The sequence below is a fragment of the Emydura macquarii genome, unplaced genomic scaffold, assembly GCF_026122565.2.
Source record: "Emydura macquarii macquarii isolate MOO-44397 ecotype Brisbane River unplaced genomic scaffold, CSIRO-AGI_Emac_v2 contig_1027, whole genome shotgun sequence".
Classification (NCBI taxonomy): Eukaryota; Metazoa; Chordata; order Testudines; family Chelidae; genus Emydura; species Emydura macquarii.
The window spans coordinates 1,013,760-1,035,042 of record NW_027131164.1 but is presented as its reverse complement, the minus strand read 5'-3'; the positions used below and the strand labels follow the sequence as shown (position 1 = coordinate 1,035,042).

At 46.1% G+C, this 21,283-nt stretch overlaps 1 protein-coding gene and 1 long non-coding RNA gene across 2 annotated transcripts in view; both read left to right on the top strand.

Annotated features, from left to right (window-relative positions):
• LOC137150797 (protein eva-1 homolog C-like) overlaps nt 1-21,283 on the top strand; it is a 180,836-nt gene that overhangs the window by 77,714 nt on the left and 81,839 nt on the right. The window lies entirely within an intron of this gene.
• LOC137150708 (uncharacterized) lies at nt 519-19,752 on the top strand. The gene is made up of 3 exons (XR_010919050.1): nt 519-592; nt 19,189-19,449; nt 19,581-19,752. It is a non-coding gene; the product is annotated as an uncharacterized lncRNA (long non-coding RNA).

The following is a 21,283-nucleotide window of genomic DNA, read 5'->3' as shown; positions in this document are numbered from 1 at the left end:
GTGGAGTTCTGGTAAATATTTTCAAACATTGACTCCAGCCTGATGCTGTTGCATTTCTCGACTGGGGGTCTGCGGCCTTCTGGGGGTCTGCGAGCCAGTTTCAGGGGGCCGGTGGGGCCCCGTGGCTGAAGTCCCAAGCCCCGGGGTGCTTCCTGCAGGGCTGAAGCTCTCAGCCCTGGGGCATCTCCCATGGAGTATGGTGGAGGGGGCGTGGTGGGCTCCTGGAAATACTCAATGAGAATTTAAGCCCTGCCAACAGTTATGAAAATCCCAGCCAAGTGGTACATTTCTCTGGTATTTGACTCCACATTACTTTGTTTGCAGTGGCTGCAGAGCACTGTAAGCCTTCATCCTCAGTAAATAATATGTATATTTTAGATCAGAGTCTCCCCTGTGAAACCTGGTGTTTTAGTCCATCCTCTGTTCACAAGGCTGATGTTCAGAGACCCTGGGAAAGAGGATGCAGTGTTGATAAGACACCAGGCAGGGCATCAGGTGTCATTTCTTGCTTCTGCCACAGATTTCCTGTGTGACCTTGGATAAACAGCTTTCCCAAAGAAGCCAGCATCAGCTATAGCCAAGAGTACTCAAGGTAAATTGGGTCCTTCCAGTTCCTTTCAGACACTGGGCACAGAGGATATCTATTCTAACCACCTCCATCTTCTACCCTTCCACATGGGAGAAATTTTCACAGAATTCTGATGTCATCAACACTCAGCTGCAAAATGTAGATATTGGACATTTTTTCATGTGTTGCATTGCCACTGGTTGTCAGCCCCATTCATCTCACCGCTCTCCTAATGTTGTAACCCCACCTAACGTTCCCATTCCATCTGAATCCTGTATTTCAACTAGAAGAGAATAAAGCTGGTTGGGAATTTTTCAGCAAAACTGTTTTTTCACCAGAAATGCAGATTTGTCAAAACCAACATTGTTTGTGAAAGGGTGTTGGTTTCGACAACTCTCCTGACTTGAAAAATTTGGGGTGAAAAATTTTTTTCAAAATTATCAAAACATCCCATTTCAACATTTGCATGCCAGAAAGTTTAGGATTTTAGAGTTTAAATGATTTTTCATTTTGAATTTTTAGTTAATTTAGATTTTAAAAAAGGTCAAAATTAAAACAACATTGTTTATTTGAAATTATCAAGATGAAACTTTTTTCAGATGTTTAGTTCGCAAAAGCTTTTGAGATTTTGACTTTTGATCCCCTTTTGGTTTGGGAAATTTTTTTTTATATCTCATAAATTTGCACCGAATTATAGAACATTTTTTTTTTTTTTTTTTTTTTTTTTTCCATCCACATCTAATAGATAATTGCATTTGATCCCACTGCCTTTATGGATAGTACATGGGGAAGTTCTGGCTTTTTTCTACTGCAGCAATTGCTGATCCAGGCCAGAAACAGCTCTGTTTGTTTTTGGTGTGTGTGGGGGGGAAGGTAACCTCTGCTCTGAAACCACAGCCAAGAAGTTTCCCCCTCTTTTTTGAGAAGCTGGCTGTGCAAGCCTGAGATTTATGCTCTTGATTTATCCCCTTGATGGGATGGTTCTGCTTGGTGGAACCTGAGGCATCCTACTGATTTCCCTGGTGTTGTTTTTATCCTTCTGACCTTTCCCCCCAGCCTAACCTCCAGGCCCAGGATGAGAGAAGGTGAAGGGAAGATGGAGTTACAATTTGTTTGACATTTGGCCGCTCCAACTTTTAAATATCACTGTGTGGCTGACAGGATGTTTCTTGCAGAAAATACCTTGCATGCTAATCTCTGTGCATTAACTGATCACAACATAAATGCTTGTCCATTAATCCAGTGCCTTCCTGTATGTCTTTCATCTCCTTGCTCTCCAACAGTCTCCTGTTTCACTTTTCCCCCTTCTTTGTCTTTAACTCTTTTTAATACAGCCTACATCAGGCTGACAGCTCCAGGCTGTGGAAGCAGGGGCAGATTTTGTAAGCAAATTGATAGACGATGTTAATAAATATACCACCCAAAGTTGAAAGCTATACTTAAGGCAAGGGACTTTCTAGATTTGGTGTTCTGACAGACATATTTCCATTTCCACTGATAACAATAGCCTAATGGCTTATGTGCAGTACATTAGCTAAAAGTATACAACCTACACCCGGATGATTCAATGATATTATGCTTGGTTTGCTTTTATCTACTCATTACATTGGCAGGCTGTATGGCAGAAGTTTTGAAATTTTCTAAGAACTAGGTGTTTTCTTATTATTTTGGTTATTTTGCTATTGTGATATTTTTAGTATCTTATTTAGATTTTCTTGCTGTAATGATTGTATTTGAAATGTATGCTAGAAATGCCATTTAAATTCAGAAAGTTCGAGCCGAAAACCAGAATTCAACCAGAGAAGCCACAAATTGTTACATTTTAAGCAGGACTTTTTTATATAGGAGAAATTTTTCAACTATATTACTTAATTACCAAAGCTATTTGTACGTAAACTTTCTACTTCATAGTCACCTGTCTGCAATTACTGGATCCGACAATGAAGCTGAACTTGTGATGTCACAAATTTCTTGGCAGCTGATTTGTCTTGTCATGAACTAAGGATTATGACTTCACTGCAGAAGAAGTAATTGTGTTGGGAGGGAGAAAACCCATTTTATTTACAAAAATCTTCAATAACAGAAAAAGGGAAGAAATGAGCACCGGCAAGAGGTAAAATGTTGCAGTGTGTCTCTTTAGCTAGCAAAGTTCAACATCACTATTAAAAATTAAATGCATTTATGGAACCTCGCTTCTGCTCTCTGTTAACATACTCATGTGTGTGTCTCCCAATCCTATGGCTGCTTCTTGTTTTATGAATTTTTCCTACCCACTGCTTCACTGTGGAGATCATTTTTCCCTCCCAATATTTCCTCCTTTCCTTTGGGAGGGACTGTTCCCTTCAGAAGGAAAGGGGAAATTTACTTGATGTGTAAACTTCATGAAAACGAATGAAAGATTGTTTGGATTGCTGTAACTAAATGCATTGCGTATATCTCTGTAATTGGATTGCCCATCAAATGGGATTAGAGCCTTGGAACTCTAAATTAAGAAGCATGCTAACTACAAAGCATGGCTCATTGTGTTCGACAATGGAAAATCCACAGACCCAGTCTGTGTTTACTCAACAGAGGAAAAGCCCATGCTGTCACTTGCCAGATTGTTTTCCAGAAAAGACAGCTATAAGAATGGATCCAGGGAACAATCCTGTATCTCTGAACTGTTTGGACACTTTTAGGGAATGTTCTAGATGCAAGAGAGAGATCCCCAAAGTTATTTTGAGTAACCCTGAGAGACTTATGGAAAACTAGCAGATTACGACATCTCTGCTATCACTTTGGATTTACAAATTTAGACTCACCTGTTAATATATTTTACCTGCTTTAACTCTCAATAAATCTCACTTCTTTTTCTTAGCTAATAAATCTTTAGTTAGTTTACCAGAGAAATTGGCTGCCAGCATTGTTTTTGGTGTGAGATCGAGAGTATCCATTGACTGGGGTAAGTGACTGATCCTTTGGGATTGGAAGTAACCTAATGTGAGGTGATTTTGGTTATAATAATCTTTCATCACAAAGCTTAGTTAGTCTGGGCAGCAAGATGAGCTGGAGAGCCTAAAGGGACAGTTAGTGGCTCCAAGGGCAGACTAATGTAGTAATCCAGAAGTGCGTGTGTTACTGGCTTGGTGAAATCTAATTACAGAACATGCCACCAGTTTGGGGTGTCTGCCCTGTTTTGTGACAATCTGATTTGAGATTGGCACTCTCATTTCTGAGCTACTGTAGACAGCATGACGCCCTGGAGGAGGAATGGCGAAGCAGCTGCTTCCCAGAACCTGCTTCTGTGAGGCTCAACAGCAGAAAAAGTGGGAATTCTCTGTGGCAGCAGGGCCCAGGGAAGGAGAATGGAAAAGAGGGAGAAAAAGACCATGGGCTAAGTGACAGCAGCAGGGTCAGGAGCTGGGGTCAGCTGGAAAGGAGCCTCTTCTGAGCCGAGCTACAGTGGCCACAAAGGCTGCTGGGGAACAGGGAGGTGACGGGAGGGAGCCCAGTCAGGCACAAGTTTGCATGTCAGTTCCTCCCACTCTGGCTGACTCCCTCCTAGAGCTTTTACCCTTGTTCATACCTCATGTTAGCTAACAGGTGGTAACTAGTATGAGGTTAAAGCCTAGTGAAGATAAGGCGGTTTGTAATTTAAACATTAGTTGGTAGATTGAGATAAACCCTAGGCTGCCCCATAGTTTTTAGCTCAATGTACTAACTCGTGAAAACTGCAAACTGCCTTGTCTTCCCTAGGATTTTATCTCATGTTAGTTACCATGTGTTACACGTTTTTTCCCAGTGAAGACACACACTTTGGGTTCCAGTGGGCAGGCAGCAACAGAATGAATGATTCTTAGGGACTTGCTTACACCTCGCTTTTTTTCTTTTTCTTGTTTTACTCTGTAACTTTCCAAAGTTTAAGAAGTTTTGAAAATATATAGAGCGGAAAAAGGAAAACGAGAAAAACTCTAGACGACATTCCCCTCATCAGAAATACCCAAATTGAGTGACTTTCCAGGCATGCTGCAAAAGACATCTGTTTGATAGGGTTTCTGGAGACATCTGAAGGTGTGCTTCATAGAGGATGAAGGGAGGATAAAGGGCTGGCTGGCCGGCCAAGTTCCTGTAGAACTGATTATTTTAATGCTGCTGAGATTTAATGTAATTGTATTTATTGTATGGTTCACTACGCTGGGGCACCAAGAGTTTTGGATAGGTATCTTTTATTTTAAATCTAAATAAATCAGTACATTCATTCTATTGCAGTCAGTGTCAAAAACGGCATGAATGGGAGGAGAAAATACATTTATTTTCAATAAAATTTCAGATTTTGGTTTTTGGAAAGTTCTTTTTGAAACTGATCCACAAACAACTGAAAAATGTCTAATAAGTTTTTGTGCAAAATGTTGGTGTGGGTGTGGGTGGGGGGGAGAAAGGGTTATTTTGACCAGCTCTATTAACTTTTGGTCTATTGTCACCTGGACCAGAGCTGAATCTAGCAGTAAAAGGTGCTATATTGCTTTACCTATCTCCTGTTCAGCATGCGGTTGGTCATTCTGTCTCTTGCCCGAAGGGCTACTTAGAGAGAGAGATTCTACTTGGTGTGAATAAAGCTGACGGAATCAAGCCCATCAGTTGCATTAAAAATGGAGCAACATGTAGCTGCTCTCCTCTTTAACATGGAGCAACAGCCCATGAAGACTGCAGGTCCCAATATGCATTTCTCAGCCTTAAACTGTGGACAGCCTTCTAAGGGTATGCCTACTCTGCAATCAGAGGTGTGAATGCAGCATGTGTAGACATTCTTGAGCTAGCTTTGACCTAGCTAGTATGGTTATCGGTAGCAGTGAAGCCCAAGCGAGCTTCAGCACCTGCTAGCTGCCTGAATAAGTACCCAGGATCTCAGGCAGGCATGCCTGTAGCTTGGACTTGTAGCTTCACTGCTATTAGTACCCAAACTAGGTAGATTACAACTAGCCTGGGTAAGTCTAAAAATGCTGAAATCACACCTCCAACTGCCATATAGACATAGCCTAAGGCCTGCTCTACACTGCCGCCAGCAATCAATGGTGTACTTACGTTGACATACTGTGCCAATGGGATACACCCTCCCATCAATGCAGCCTTACTCCTTTTGGGGAGGTGGACTAATGGTGTCGACCGGAGAGCTCATCTCCCATCGATTGAGCGGGTCTACACGACCCACTCAATTGATCCTGATGCATCGATCACTGAGGAGCCTGCAGTGTAGACAAGCCCTAAGAAAAACCCTAGACTCTAATTCTACTCTCCATCAAGGAACTATTCATGGAGTTGAGGGAGGATCATCAGAGAGGGTCAGGCTGGCAGAAGTGGACCCTAGGAGAAGTGATCAGACTTCTGGCAAGTCGTCAATGAAACCCACTGGTTGGTGAAAGTGTGGGCACTAGTTGGTGATGGGAAATTCATAGCAGAAATTTTAGAAATGTGGTTATTTTCTTTAATTATTTATATGTACATTTCTATAGCAGACGCTGTCTTAATGCCTGGGTAAGTCTATCACTGAACTAACTAATAAAGACCAAAAAACTCTGCAAGGCTTGGTGATCACATTGCAATGCTTCATACAGCTGCATTTCCTCCCTGACACACTGGGTCTAAAGGTGAAACTTACATTGTCTTGAGCAGCAGTTTATAAAATGAACCCTTGGTCATTTTTATAAAGATAAATGATACTGTTGGTCAAGGGGTCAGGTTCACAGGAAGGCCTGTTCTTACTTCCCTGGAGATTGGTGCAGGACAGTTTGTTTAACTGAGAGGCGCCTCTGATGACAGCAAAACTGAGAGGCAGTGAAATGTTACCTAGAGCAATGATAAATTGCACTACACCTTGCTTGGTTTTAATGTTGTCATAAAGAAATACCAAGTGTGTCAATGTATGGTGAGAGGTGACTTGATAGTGGTATAAAAGTACCTTCATGGGGAGAATATACCACAGGGCTCTTTAAATGAACAGAGAAAAGCAAAACATTGGGCTAAATATTGGGGTAACTGGGTGAAATTTAATAGCTTGTGCTATACAGGAGGTCAGATTAGATGAGCTGAATGATCCCTTCTGGCCTTTAGAGTCTTTGAATCTATTTCCTTAGTTTGTAGCAACATATTTTGTGCTTGGATACCTTGTTTTAAGGCTATTACATCCTTTGAGGAGGTGGAGATCGGTTATTAAATACTAGCACTGGTTTCAAAGTGAACAATTTCAGTGAAAAGTTATATTGTGAAATTGCAATGGGTTCTCTTTAATCAGTACTAGAAGGCAGAAACAGTGAAGATATTGATTTGAGGGTCTGAATCTGTCAGAATGCTGTGTGACTAATGCTGTGTGACTGCATTAGTTGGCTGAGATGTGGGACTCTGTAGTAAAGTGGTTAGGATAGGGTTAACTGCCTTCCTCTGGGTATTCTGGTTGGAACTGTGCTTCACCCCTTCTTTACTTCCTGTTTTAGTCCATGGGAGTCTCTCCCCCCACTCCCTGCCCCACTCTGTTTGATGCAGTTAAATAAAGCAGCAAGTTCCCAGCCTGCAATCCTATGAACTGACTTATTTTTGTTGCTCTGAGCAGTCTGTTTACAAAAGGGATCAGAGTGAGAATGGAGCAGACTGGCTTGGTTCTTCCTGTTTTAAAACACAAACCAAAATAGACCCATGAGATTCATTCCCAACTTGAAATACTCCCAGTCTCCAGCACAGGATATGTTTCTTATGTTTTAAATTAGATTGCAGTGTACCTGATTTTGTGTTCTACTGTATCCTATCTGCTATGCCTTTAGTGGGGATGTGGACACCCAATGCCCATTAACTTCATTAGGAATTGAGTGTCAGCAGATCTGAGGCAGCTTTGCAAATCTCAGCCTTTGACTACAAGCTTGTTGAGGAGAAGACCTGCTAATTTCTTGGCCCATGTCATCTGTGGAACAGTACTGTATACACACGTGCACAATAGGTGAAGTGTGGGTTGGAAATTTGGCTGTAGGGACTTTTCTCCTTCTCCAATCTTGGGCCAGTTTATGAGCGGTGGAGTCTGCGTGAAACCCCACAGGATTGGTTGCTCTGCTTGTGCTCAAAGCCAGCCCCAGTATTGGTCTTTGGTTCCTGATTATTATGAATGGGGAATTCAGCAAACACTTCCATAATTTCACCATCGCATAAACTGAGGTAGAGAGTGATCAGCATGATGGCTGTCTGCTTGCATCTGACTTCTATGTTCACTTGAGTTGCTTTTCATCCAAATCATAATGCAGTCCATACACAGGCATAATTTCTGCTGACCTCAATGCGTGTCTGGCCTGAATAAGCAGCTGGCCAGTGATGTAGTTTAGTAGGGACCTGGCTAAGAAAGAAATGGGCTGTGGGGATGCAGCTGCTGTTACAGCTGTGAGGCCCAGAACCCTACAACACTGTGACAGAAATCCCCCTCCTCTAGCCTATTCGTCAAAGCATCTGCTTTATGTCAAACCAGCACAAATAGCTTTTGGCCAAAAGCTTCCTAAAGTGCTGTGGCTTGGGGGTCTGGTTTGCTTGCTTGTGGTCCCTATACAAGGGGTTAGCGTAGTATGCAGCTTAATAAATTCCAGTGTCGGATTTCCTTTGTCTCTCTGTTCTCTGTTGCCAAGGAACTCAAATATTACCTCTCTCCTTGAAAGAAGCTCCTAAAACAATGGAACCGCATCAACAGGGAGGGGGAGGAATTCCTGTGGAAAAACTGTTTTTCCCCCCCCTCACTTTTTCTGTTTTTGCAGGGATGTAGCTAAGCATGGGCTGACCTCTTCCCCCCCTGGCCAGGGCCTCAGCTGCTGCAACTTGGGTGTAGCTCCACTGAACTCAATGGAATCTTTACGCCAGCTGGGGCCCTTGCCCCAAATGTTTAAGCCATGGGGCAATGCTCTCCAGGCAGCGAGTCTATTGGTATCGAGTGTTTCCACTCTCCCCTGTGTTCCAGGCCAATCTTTTCCCCATTTGATTGATCTTTTCATGGCTCCCTTCCCAATGGCATAAAAGTGCCACATGTTGTGTTAAATTAACACCTACATGTATCTATCTTAGGTACTTCTGTGGTGCCCGTTACTGTAGTGTCTGGGCGCCTTATAATCTTTAAGGTATTGAGCCTGGTACCCCCTTTGTGCGGGTACATTAATATTATCTCTATGGGGAACTGAGGGAAGGTCACACTGCAGTAGAGGAGAGAATTGTGCCCAAATCTTTCAAATCCTAGGCCGGCATGCTAACCACTGGACCAGTCTTCCACTCTAGCATCCTCCAGTGGTCCACCTATTTCTGTGTCCAGACCGCTTGGTCTGAGTGACTGCCTGTTGTTTCTTTACTGTGTCGAACACCAGCTTCCTAGGATCACTGTAATGATGGACCATTCACATCTCTGTGTTTGTTTCCTTTTCACATCATTTGCCTCCATAATGTCAGGTATAGGCTGAGTATTTAGCTACTGACTCCACTGGACATCTTGCCATAGCCACTCCTTTGAAATGTATAGAGCTGCAACATAAACAAAGTGATACAAAATATCTAGTCAGCCCAATTGTTGAGTGAGAAATGAAATGGACTTTATCTCCTGCACAATGGGCCTTTGCCCAGACCTGCTTCTAGTGATTCATGAGCCCAAGGGATCAGAATGGCCATGTACTGTGCCCTCATTAGAGCACTGTTGATATGTGAAGGGTCAGTGTTTCGCCAGGTAAAATACTCCCTTCCCAGCACTGGTCTGGCTTTTTAGGAAACAAAGTTGGTCAGTGATCACACCAATTAAAATTTAAAAAAATCTCAGCATGTTTGATTAACAAACACCCCTGGCTTAACTTCTCTGTGATTAAAGTCAAATATATATAAAAAAAAAAAAATCTGTAACCTGGTGGCATGACTCAGCAGGAAAAAGAAGATGCAAGTTGGCAAGGTCTTTTCCTCGAAGTAGCTGTTTTCTTGTAAAAGGGAAGCACAATGAGGAGGTAACAAACAGAGAGAGAAATGGAAAACTGATTGGGTTACGGTTCAAACCAGACGAGTGATAGGAGATGAGGAGCGCATCCTGCTTCCTCTGTTTCCTAGGCAAGCATGATACGCTCCCTCTCCATGGGCACCTGAAATAGGGGAGAGGCATAAAGTGAGTTGAGATGAACTTCTTGTTTGCTGGAGGCTAGGTCATGCTCTGGCACCCTGTTTCATTGGGTTACTTTTGCCTACATTGAATTAAAAACAGTAGTCTATGGGATCATCCCTCCTGCCACCCATACCCCTCTGCTTTTTTAACGTTGCTTTAAGTAACTCATCTCCTGGGGTGCAGTTAGTTTGCTTTTGATGGGATAATGCAAAGCCATCAGATCCTATATGGCTATTACACATGCAAACTGCGTTAAAAGAATGTTAGTTTCAAAGTCGAGCACTCAGAGGCTGGGAAATGCCAGAATTAAGGATGTCTCTGCAACCTTAATTGGCCCCTTCCCACGGGCTCATCATCCCATCTCTTTGCCTGGCTAGTCCAAGTCTCTCTCCCCTCCCTGGGTAGCACTACCAGCTCTGACTATGCTATAGTTCAGAAAAGGCTGCTGACATCACCCAAGTTGGAACTTTAATCAGGAAATGTGATGTTATGGGAAGAAGATACTTTAGTGTCTAATCAGGAAGTTTTAATACCTACATATGGATTCCCCTTCCTCTAATTATTTTTATTTTCCTCCTTCGTGTTTTCTTGTTTTCTCTCTCTCGTATTTCAAACCTCCTTTCTTTAATTATTTCCCTACCTTTGCCTAAGTGACTTAGTGTCCCCCAGTCTTTCAGACAGCCACTGATCACATTCAGTACTGTTTCCAGCCTGTTCAGAAGAATCGTTACCAGGCTGCAGAGCAATATTGAGCTATTGGCAGATGTGGGCAGGAAAGCTACCTGTCACCTGCCTGTATTTCTCAGTATCCAGTAACGAAAGTCTTGAGGTTCCATTAGTGAGGGGGGAAAAAAAACACTTTAATAAAATAAACATGAGACTGTTAAAATGTTCATTAACATTTTGGTTAGGGGCACTCTCCTGTTGGAACCAGGATTTCTGCTTGCTAGATGAGGTGGTGTGGTGTGGTGCAGATAAGACTTTATTCTTTCTTTCTCTCTCGCACAAGGCCATCAGGGTTTCAGATTTGCTATCCAGGGCAACTTCTTCCCCGGAGTTGTCTCACAGAATTCTCAGGTACTCCAATTGAAATCTAGTGACCTCAAAGGAGTGAGGATGTGCCACCCTTCATCAAGGCTACAAAGCTGCCTTCTGGCATTTTGCTGCAGTCAGCACTTTTATGACAGCTGAAGCAGCAACTCCCATGGGGCTCTGCACTCTCTCCAATACTGTTGGCAATCTCCTACACTAAATGAAGTTCTGTTACTCCAATTCTTCCTATAATAGCAGCATCTTCACAATACGTTTTCTCAAATGGAATTTCCCTCCCATTTGGTGGAGATGTTTTTGGTACTCAAAGTCTGAAGTGCGAAACAGGCCCTTGTCAAACTGTCATGGGGCTGCCTCTAATCTTGATTTGCTTGAAGGAAGTTGTCAGAATGCATAAAGTGCCGTCTGTCACTGGTGTGTTCAATTTACTGACTTTTTAATGTGCCCTGTAAAAACCCTCTCTCTAGCTGAGTGATCACATGGCATTTCCCTGTGACTCCCAGTAAAGTCATGTGGCTAAAGTATGAAGCCACTTTTAGGCCTTGTTTAGGTCATATATATATATATTAGAAAACTTGCACAGGTATAACTTTATCAGTCCAGTTACACCCGTATAACCCGGTATTATAGACACACTGAAACCAGTTTAGTTTAATGCAGTAACTCACTACCACTTTACTGGAGGATTGCACTGGGTATAACTAGTTCAGTTTTACTTACACTGGTGCAGGCCTTGATATATTATGTGTTTGGAAAGGTAATGGTTCAAACTTTGGTCAGGCTGTGGACAGCCATCAAAATCCATCTGGAAAACGATCACTCTTGTTCTGAATCTCCCTTCAAACTGCTTGGGAAGGGGGGGGGGGGGGGAAGCTACTGTTGACACTCCCAGAGGCACGACTGGGTGCACAATGGCAGCTTCACTGACAGATATTTCCCCCCCCCCAGTATCAATTATCAGATTTCTGGGCTTTGATTGGGCAAATGTGGGGCGGAGTTTGCTTCGGACAATAAAATTGGCAAACCCTGCAGTTGCCCATCTCTTCCCCTCCTCACTACATCTCTCCTTACTGTAGAGAATCCTATCCAGATGCTACAATGTCCATGGTGGATAGTTCTCTGAAAACATCCGCTCAATATACTGCAGCAGTCAAAAAAGCTAACAATGTTAGGAACCATTAGGAAAGCAATAGATAATAAGACAGTGAATATCATAATGTCACTATATAAATCCATGGTATTCCCATACCTTGAATACTGTATCTGGGTCTGATCCTCCCATCTCAAAAAAGATCCATTAGAATTGGAAAAGATACAGAGAAAGGCAACAAAAATGATTAAGGATATGGAACAACTTTCACATGAGGCGAGATTATAAACACTGGGACTTTTTAGCTTGGACTAAGGGAGGGTATGATAGAGGTCTATAAAATCATGAATGGTATTGAGAAAGTGAATAAGAATGTGTTATTTACTCCTTCACATGATACAAGAACCAGCAGTCACCCAATGAAATTAATAGGCAACAAGTTTAAAACAAACAAAAGGAATTATTTCTTCACTCAACACACAGTCAACCTGTGGAACTCATTGCCAAGGGATGTTGTGAAGGCCAAAACTATAACAGGGTTCAAAAATAATTAGATAAGTTCATGGAAGATAGATCCATCCAATGGCTATTAGCCAAGGTGGTCAGGGATACAACCCCATGCTCTGGGTGGGTCCCTACCCTCTCATTGTCAGAAGCTGGGAGTGGACGACGGGGGATGGATCAGTCAATGATTTCCTTGTTCTGTTCATTCCTTCTGAAGCACCTGACATTGGCCACTGTCAGAAGACAGGATACTGTGCTAGATGAACCATTGGTCCGACTGAGTATGGCTGTTCTTAGGGCAGGTCACACTGGGATTTGAACTTAATATGTCCCCCATCACTATGGGATCTGAGGACCTCGCAGTCTTTAATCAATTTATCCTCACAGCAGAAAAGTACAATCAAGTACAAAGATGGGGGACTAAGGCACAGAGAGATCAAGTGACTTGCCCTGTGTCACCCAGCAGGCCAGTGGGAGAGCTGGGAATCAAGCCTATCAATCAGTCTTTGCTCAATCCCTTATCAGCTTCACGGGATCAGCAGTCGGACTGTGAAGCTCTGTGGCTCTGACAGGTCCGCTCCAGAAAAGGTAACACAGTTTCTCTTATTTGACCCGACAGAAGAAGTAGAATGATATGAACGTTTAAGTCCCATTTGTCAGACGGGAGGTATTTATCTTTCTATTCCAAGGTGCAGCAGGGAAAAGCTATTGGCTTTAAGCACCCAGTTCCATGTTTCTATGCCTAAATATGCTGTTTAGCCACCTCAGTGCTGATTTAGATGCCAAATAGAGGCTTTAGCCACCCAAGTTTGAAAACTGTCCCTTAGGGAGGAATAGGAAAAATATTAAAGAAAGAAACTCTAATGTGCAGGTATATCACTATGGCAAAATGCTACTTGCAATCCCTAGTGTAAAACTGATAAAACCGGCCACAACCTCTTTCTGACAAGCATTTGGAAGGTTACAGAGAGTGGCTCTTACCCAGGATTCATTGCAATTTGTTCTAATATAACTGGAAACCAAAAGATAGCAGCCTATAAATGGAGAATGTACAGCTCCTCAGCTATTCTAAATTGGCATTGCCCTACTGAAGTCAATATTAGCCCTGCTGCATGGTGCAATGTACTATACACAATACAGACATAATACATTGAAATGTAATTTTCTTTTAATTTTATGGGTGAGTGTAGTGTTTGTATCAGACTGACAGCCCTGGAGACTAAGCCCTAACACAATGATTTTCCAGATGGTGGTTGTAGAACGGGGTCTGGTCTGGCCCCGGGGTTGTGGCCCTTCCTCGGGCCCAGGCTTAAAGGAAGGTCACTGCACCCCCCTACAAGGGGAACGTTAGCACCTAGTATGAGTCAATTAGGTGCCTGGCCTGTTGTAATTGGGGTTCAGTCAAGGTGTCTCCGAGTTGGGGTCCTCCCGGCTCCTCTTGCTTGGGGAGTAGGGGGCCCAGCTCAGGATCTGGGGGGTGCGGGTTGATCAATAGGTCTCTCGCTCCCGCCAGGGCTTTAGCAGGTTAAGGTGGTACACCTGCATATTTTTTCGCTGGTCGGGTTGGTAGACCTTGTAGTTGACGGGGCCGACAGCCCGGAGGACCTCATAGGGTCCCTGCCATCTGGCGGGCAGCTTGGATTCTGCAGAGGGCAGCAGTACCATGACCTGGTCCCCGGGTTTGAAGGATTGGGTTTGAGCTCCCTGGTTGTAGGACTGGGCCTGGCTTGCAGGTTCTACTGGGCCAGCGCTCCGGCGTGGTGGAGGTTTTCTTGCAGAGCGAGCACATATTGGAGCATCCCCTAAGATGGGGACGGGGCTTGCTCCCAGTGCTCTCTCATTAAGTCTAAGATACCCCGAGGCTGACGGCCGTACAATAGTTCAAACGGGGAAAACTGTGTGGAGGCCTGCAGGACCTCCCGGATGGTGAGGAGCAAGGGTGGGATTAGTTGGTCCCACTGCCGCAGGTCCTCTGGTGGGAACTTCCGCAGCATATGCTTTAAGGTGCGATTAAAGCGCTCCACCAGGCTGTTGGTTTGGGGATGATAGACGGAAGTCCAGAGCTTCCGGATCCAGAGGATGCTGCACACCTCTCACAGCAGCCGGGAGGTGAAGTTTGTGCCTTGGTTGGTGAGCAGCTCTTGGGGAAGTCCTACTTAAAGTTCGCTGGTCACTGTCCGGGCGGTGGCATTCCTCAGGGGGATGGCCTCCGGGAAGTGGATGGCGTAGTCAACGAGGACCAGGAGGTAGCGGAACCCGGCTACACTCCTTTTCAGGGTGGCCCTACCAGGTCTACGCCCACCCGTTCGAAGGGCGTCCCGACCACGGGGATGGGGACAATAGGTGCTTGCAGGACTCCTCCAGGGGGTCGGGTGTTTCCCCTTCAGGGGCCCCGGCATCAGGGTCCTCAGCATTACCCGCCCGTTGGAGGACCCCCGCAAAGTCGGGCCAGTCCCGTCCGAGGATCACCGGATACGGTAGACGGGGGGGCCAGCCCCACGGCCAGGACTCGGGTCCATGGTCCTATAGTTAGCGGGACCTTCATGGTCGGATAGAACCATAGGTCCCCATGGATGCAGCGCAGACCCACTTTACCCAGCGGCTTCCCATCCTCGGGGACCAGGCCCCATAGGATGAGGGTCTGCCCGCACCCTGAGTCAACAAGGGCCTTGACCTGTCTCCTGGCCAGGCCCACCATGATTGTGGTCTTTGGGCCCGAGGGTCCCCGGGCCCACCCTTCTCCAGCGTACACCATGCCATAAGTACAACTCAGGGTCGGGCACTGTTGGCAGAGATGGCCCCGATGGCCGCAGACGAAACAGGGGCATGGGTCCCCGGGTACCTGCGCCGGTCAGTTTGGGGGTCGGCTGCGGCCGGTTTCCAGGCTCTGGAAAGGTCGGGGACCTGGCCTGGGTGCAGTTTTTCTGGCTCCGGCCAGTCCGGCCTGGCAGGGGGCCAGGGCTGTGGGCCCAATGGAGGACTTTCTTGCTGCGAAGAGACCCATCAGGCAGACCGCCCCGGCCAGGGTGGTGTGGCAGTGCCTGAGCAGGGCAGGTAGGATGTGAAGGAATTGTTCTAGGACCACCTTCTCGGCTACAGCAGGGGCCGTTTGCTGCTCCAGTTGTAGCCAGCGCCAGCCAGCGTCCCGGAGCTCCTGAGCCATGGCCTGCGGTCGGGGGAAGGGGGAAGGTTTTTTCCCCTAAATTGTTGTCTCTACGTCTCGGGGATAATGTCCAGAGCGTCCATTATCGCGGCCTTCACCATCACTTAGTCCTGGGCCTCTTCATTGCCCAGGACCCGATAGGCGGCCTGGGGGGCCCCCGTCAAATAGGGGCCAGGAGGGTCACCCACTGGGCCGGATCCCAACCTGCGGCCGTGACCACCTGTTCAAATGTCACCAAGAAGGCCTCGGGGTCGTTGTCAGGTCCCATCTTGGTGAGGTGCGGCTGGAGCCAGGCAACGGGTGGGCCTCGGCATGAAGTCTCTTCCGGCCCGGGGCTTGCCAGCCTGGTTCGGTCCCCAGCTGTTGCATGAGCTGTCGCTGAGGCTCCTGTTGCTGGGCCCCCAGGTCCCGCAAGAGTTGTTGCTGCTGGGTGCCGAGCGTCTGCAGGAGCTGCTGCTGCAACTGGGCAGTTTGCTGCTGCTGGGCTTCTGTCCACCACTGGATAAGCTTGTCGGCTTCCATGGTCGGTTCGGGTAGCGTCTGAACTCCTAGGGAGCGTCTACACCGGCAACCCCCCTCGGCATTCTCCACCACGTGTAGCACGGGGTCCGGTCCGGCCCCGGGGTTGTGGCCCTTCCTCGGGCCCAGGCTTGGAGGAAGGCCACTGCATCTCCCTACAAGGGGAACGTTAACGCCTGGTATGAGTCTATCGCCCTGGCCCTCAGGCAGGGCGGGCGAGCCGGCAGTGTCCTTTGGTCAGGAGAGCCGGGGATGTTACTCACTCTCTGGGTGGCAAGGAAAAGGGGGAGGGGAAGGGGACGCAGGCCCACCCGACTCCACTGCATCCCAGCCCAGGGCCCTAGCAGTGGCAAAGGCATTTGCCACTGAGTCAATGGGGCTCCCGCTGCAACACGCCGATGGGGTCCTTGCCCCTGACCCAGACACGATCTATGGCTGTCCCTGGGCCACTTCCTCCCTGTATCCCCAGGTACCTGTCTCAGCCAGGTCCTCGGGGTCGCTGGGGTACACGACCCATGGCAGGCTCTCCAGTCCCTCCTCGTCCACCAGCGGCAAGGCAGGGAGCTCCTCGCCGGAGGGTAGCTCCTCCAGGTCACAGGGCTTCAGCATCAGGAAGCTCCTCCAGGTCAGGGTCGGCCTCGGAGGGGATCTCCCAGCCCTCCGGTTCAGGAGACTCGGTCCAGTCACTGGGGCCTGTAGGCCTAGGCCAATCTAGGGGGCCCTATCCAACCCTTAGGGGTTGCTTGCTTGGGCCTCTCCAGGGGGCCTCGTTCCAGGAGGCGCTCACTTGGGGCAGCAGCCCGGCCCGGTTCAGGCCTGTGCTTCAGCCGGCAGGACGGCACGTCTGCCTTCAGCAGCAGCTTGGCTCCTTCTGAGCTGCGGGGCCTGCTTTTTATATTCTCAGCCCTGGCTGAGGCTCTGCCCCTCTGTTGCCGGATTGGTCGGCCGGCAGGACCTATCGCTAGCCGGCCTCCCGGTTTCCAGGCAGACTGGGCTGCCGGCCCTTTTACTGTCCGGCCCCGCGGTTGTGGCCCTTCCTTGGGCCCAGGCTCGGAGGAAGGCCACTGCACCTTCCTACAGTGGTCTATTAAATGTTGTTCCATGGCTATAGAGCTTGTTGTTCACATGGTGCAAGCTTTACTTTTTGCTAATTCTCAGCAAAAGGCAACTAAACATACATTGCTTTCCTAATGCAATCATTACAGTTCCCATAGTGTTTGCTGTGATGAGACTGCAAGTGGGAAGAGAGGAAAGGGCAACTGATTCATGCGATTTCAAATGGGGGAGGAAGTTTATCTACTAGATGATATCTATGCTCTGGACCACGCTCTGTAAAAGTTTGAGGGGTGGATCCTCAGCTGGGGTAAAGTGTCATAGCTCCATAGACTTCCAACTTGCAATGTAATTGGGGACCTACTTGTATTTTAATAAGGTATCTGTCCTAAGCTTAGCATGATTCAGGGATGCAGTTAAAACAAATCACATTTACCTTGCAAGATGGAAAGTTATTTCCCCGATGCAGTTCAAACTATGTCAATTCACTAATGTAATTGAATTGTAGCATAGACTGGATCTAAACTATGTAACAAATCCTTGATCTTCTGCTCACACTTCATTACCTGCATTGAAAGAAATTATCTAGTACAGTCCTTGTAAAACTTTTCACTGTGCTAAGTCAGCCCAAAATAACTCTCTCTAAAATACTTCCTTAGGCTTAGACATACTATATTTGTCTGCTTGTATTCCTCATATATGTACCTGTTGTTTTAATTGTTGCAATGTTTGCTTTTATGGAAAGCTATAGTTTCAAACAAAGGGGGAAAAAAAAGAAAAAGTAAACTAACTTCAGGTAAGTTCAACAGAGAGTATTATGTTGGAGACCCAGAGAGTAGAATTTGAAGCTGATACCAGAGATTTATTTTTATATATTTTGTGGTACATTTTAGCTTTTCTTAACCAGATGCCTGACCACACAGCGTTGGTGAAGTGCATTGGCTGAGGGAGGAAGGGACACAGCAGGTACTCCGAGAATGCAAACCATTAATTTCTCAAGTGCTGCCCACGGACTCAATGTATTTGTATTTGTGGACCCAGTTCCCAGTTCAAGCCTGTGTAGCGTGTTGACTTTCCATGTGTTTTAATAACACCGTTAATCCTTGTATCCTGAAGCAGGAAAATAACTGCTTCAGTTTCTGGCCTCTTAATTAGTTCAGGACTCAGCAGCCTCTTCTGTTTTGTTTATCTGGCTGTTGAAAAGCATCAGGAGCCTTTTGAGATGTATTTTCCTCCCGCCTGTTCACATGGAAATATGTATGCTTTTAAAATGATACTGGGAATCCATCTTCAACTTGATAAATTCTGGAGTCCTCTTTATGTTGCATGTTATAGTGACATCATCACGTTGTCTATACAGTAGTAACATCCACAGCACAGTGGGACAAAAGAAGGTGATCATTTCACCAGCATGTCCACTGTTTGGTCCCCATCAGTTTTTTTTTTTTTTTTTTAATTTAAGTGGCAAGTGCCTAGTTAACACTTCTCAGTTTCTCATCTCCATATTCACTTCAATGCAGTGTTGTGAGGCTTAATTCATTGCTATCTGCACCTGTATAACACCTCTCCTCTAAGTATTTGCAAAATAATCTACAAAGTATTATGATTATTATTGGGAAAGATTGATTTTTATTTCTTTCCCATGTGTAGCTGTTTCTTCTTCCAATCATAACTGCCTGGTGTGGTCCCATCATGCTCACCTAATTGAAAACTCCCCCTGACTTTGCAGGAATCAGGATTTGAATCCAAGCCATTTCTCCTATCCATCTTCCCCCTGCACTGTATTTTCATTCTGGTGGTTTAGATGTAAGGATTTCCTGTGTATGACTCTTCCACTGCTAGTCCCCCCCAATGAGTGGAGTAGCCATCCTGTTCTCATCCTGCTTCAAGTACAAAAGAGGCTCTCCTGGGAAAAAAAGTATCCATTGAGTGTATCCACCTCTACCAGATATTAACAAGCATAAAATTCCTGATAATTTAAACACCACCCGGCAGTGGAATTTTCCTAGTGTAACTGATAGAGACACTGACTGTTGTGTTGGAGTTTGCCATCGAAAGCTCATTGTCCTACATCTCTGACACATTGACCCAAAATCTCTTGTGCACCACAGGTCTCATATCAATGATCTCTGGACTACACCCAAGACTGGCTCCTCAGCAAATAGAAACCTTATCTTGGTCAAACTGCCACTTCTCCATAGCAGATATCAGAAACCAAACTTGCAAGTGGGTAAGAGTACAACTTCCATGCTCTGTCCTCAGAGTCTCATAGACCCAGCCAAACTACAGAACATTGTCCATGAAAACCTTACCCACCTCATGGCCAGAGTGGAAGATCTATCCCTGCAGATCAGTGTGTTTCTCTGCCTGTGGTAAGGATGGGAATTGCATTGCCATTTGGAGGAAAACCTCATTAAGTGGAAGTAGATTTAAACATAAAGATTTTCTAAAATCCTCCTAGTGTGGCGGTGATACAGGCTAATGGATCCTTCTCCTCCTCCAGATAAACCATGCCCTGAAGAACTCCTCCAGACCATGAATCATTTAATTACCTTGGTTTACCACTTTGTTGACTGTGAACAATGGACATGATATGACACCCACTGAAGTCAAGGAGAGTCTTTCTTTTTTTATCCTTTTTGAAAGCTGTGGAATGAAAGCGACCCAAATTTTTCATGAGAAATACGTCTCACTTTATTGAGCAGTTCAGTTAGCAAACTCCCTCCTCGCACATCTTCACGATGACATGATCCCAGACCCTTCCCAGTCAGCGTTCATGCCGGATCCTTTCACTAGTGGTGCTGACGGATAACTTTGTCTTGTCCATGAGCGAACCCAGATCTGTCTGCTGATTGCAATGCTGCATGGTGCCCGCAACCTTTGCTTTGCTTAAAAGGGACAATACTGGCTGGGGATGAGTCTAGCCAAGGGTATGTGGGGAATGCGCTGAATCAGTGGATCCCGTAGGCCGAGTTGCCATGTGTAAATATCTATGGCTCTGGAACTTGGGTCTGCTGGCTTCTGGGCAGTTGCTATGTCCACACCTCTACTTGACAGCTCTGGTGAAGTGGGAAACAGCAGCCTATGGGTTCAAGCACCACTGACAGTCCTACTCATAGAGGCCCTGACTGGTGGAGCCTACGGCATTCCTTTATTTGGCCCAGGCATGCTATTTAAAGCTTGGGGAAAACACCTGGTGGCTATCTGTACAACTAGGCAGATCCCTGGCTTGCTGCAGCAAACAGACCTTGCTGGGCACTCCTGATGCCATGGCTTGCTCCTGGTTGCTGGCCTCAGCCCTGCTCCTGATATTTAGCCTTGCCCCGGGTTCCGGTCCCTGGTCCCCAGCTCCACTCCCGATGCCTCGCCCTGACTCTTTTCCACTCCCCCTCCTTTGGCTGGCTCACTTGGCTCCGACCCAGTGCGGCTCATCCAGCTCAAGTCTGACCTGATCCTACAGTGTGACACTGGTACAGACTGCTGCTTCTGGCTTGACCTTCTAGACTGAACCTGGACCACATTTCCTTGAATCCAGGCCCTGGCCTCGACGAGTACCCCATACCTGGGGTCCTGGTACTATGGAACTACTTGGCTGTAGTTCTACAGCTGCCTTTTCCTGGTGTAAATCTTTGGCGAGGGCAGTGGTGTAAATGCCATCTGCTCTCCCTCAAGAGTGAATCCTCCTTCAGGTGCAGCCTTCCATTTGCACCTGGATTCTTCTCCCATTACTCCCTTATCAGAGGCTTTATGTTTACATACTGGCATACCCTGGGATTGTTATGTTGCTCACCTACCACATTTAACAATATTTGTATTGTTGTGGTGCCTAGAGCCTACAATCCTAGATCAGGACCCCATTGTGCTAGGTGCTGTACAAACACAGAACAAAAAGACAGTCCCTACCCCGAGGAACTTCTCAATTTAAATGTAAGACAAAAAACAAGAGATGGATACAACAGTCTGATGCGGGAGAGCAAGGAAACAATGAGACACTATTGGGCAGTCTAATAGGCAGTGGTCTTGGCACGCCAGCTGCCTAGCTAATATCAAGTTTTTTTTAGACATCACAGCAAAGAAGAGCTTTAAGAAGCAGAAAAATGAAGAAGCGTTGTGGGATGTTTACGGAGAGCTCCTCCCATGACTAAGGGGCAGCATCGGAGAAAGCACAAAGGTGTTTTTTTGTAAATTTACGATTGGCCACGAAGG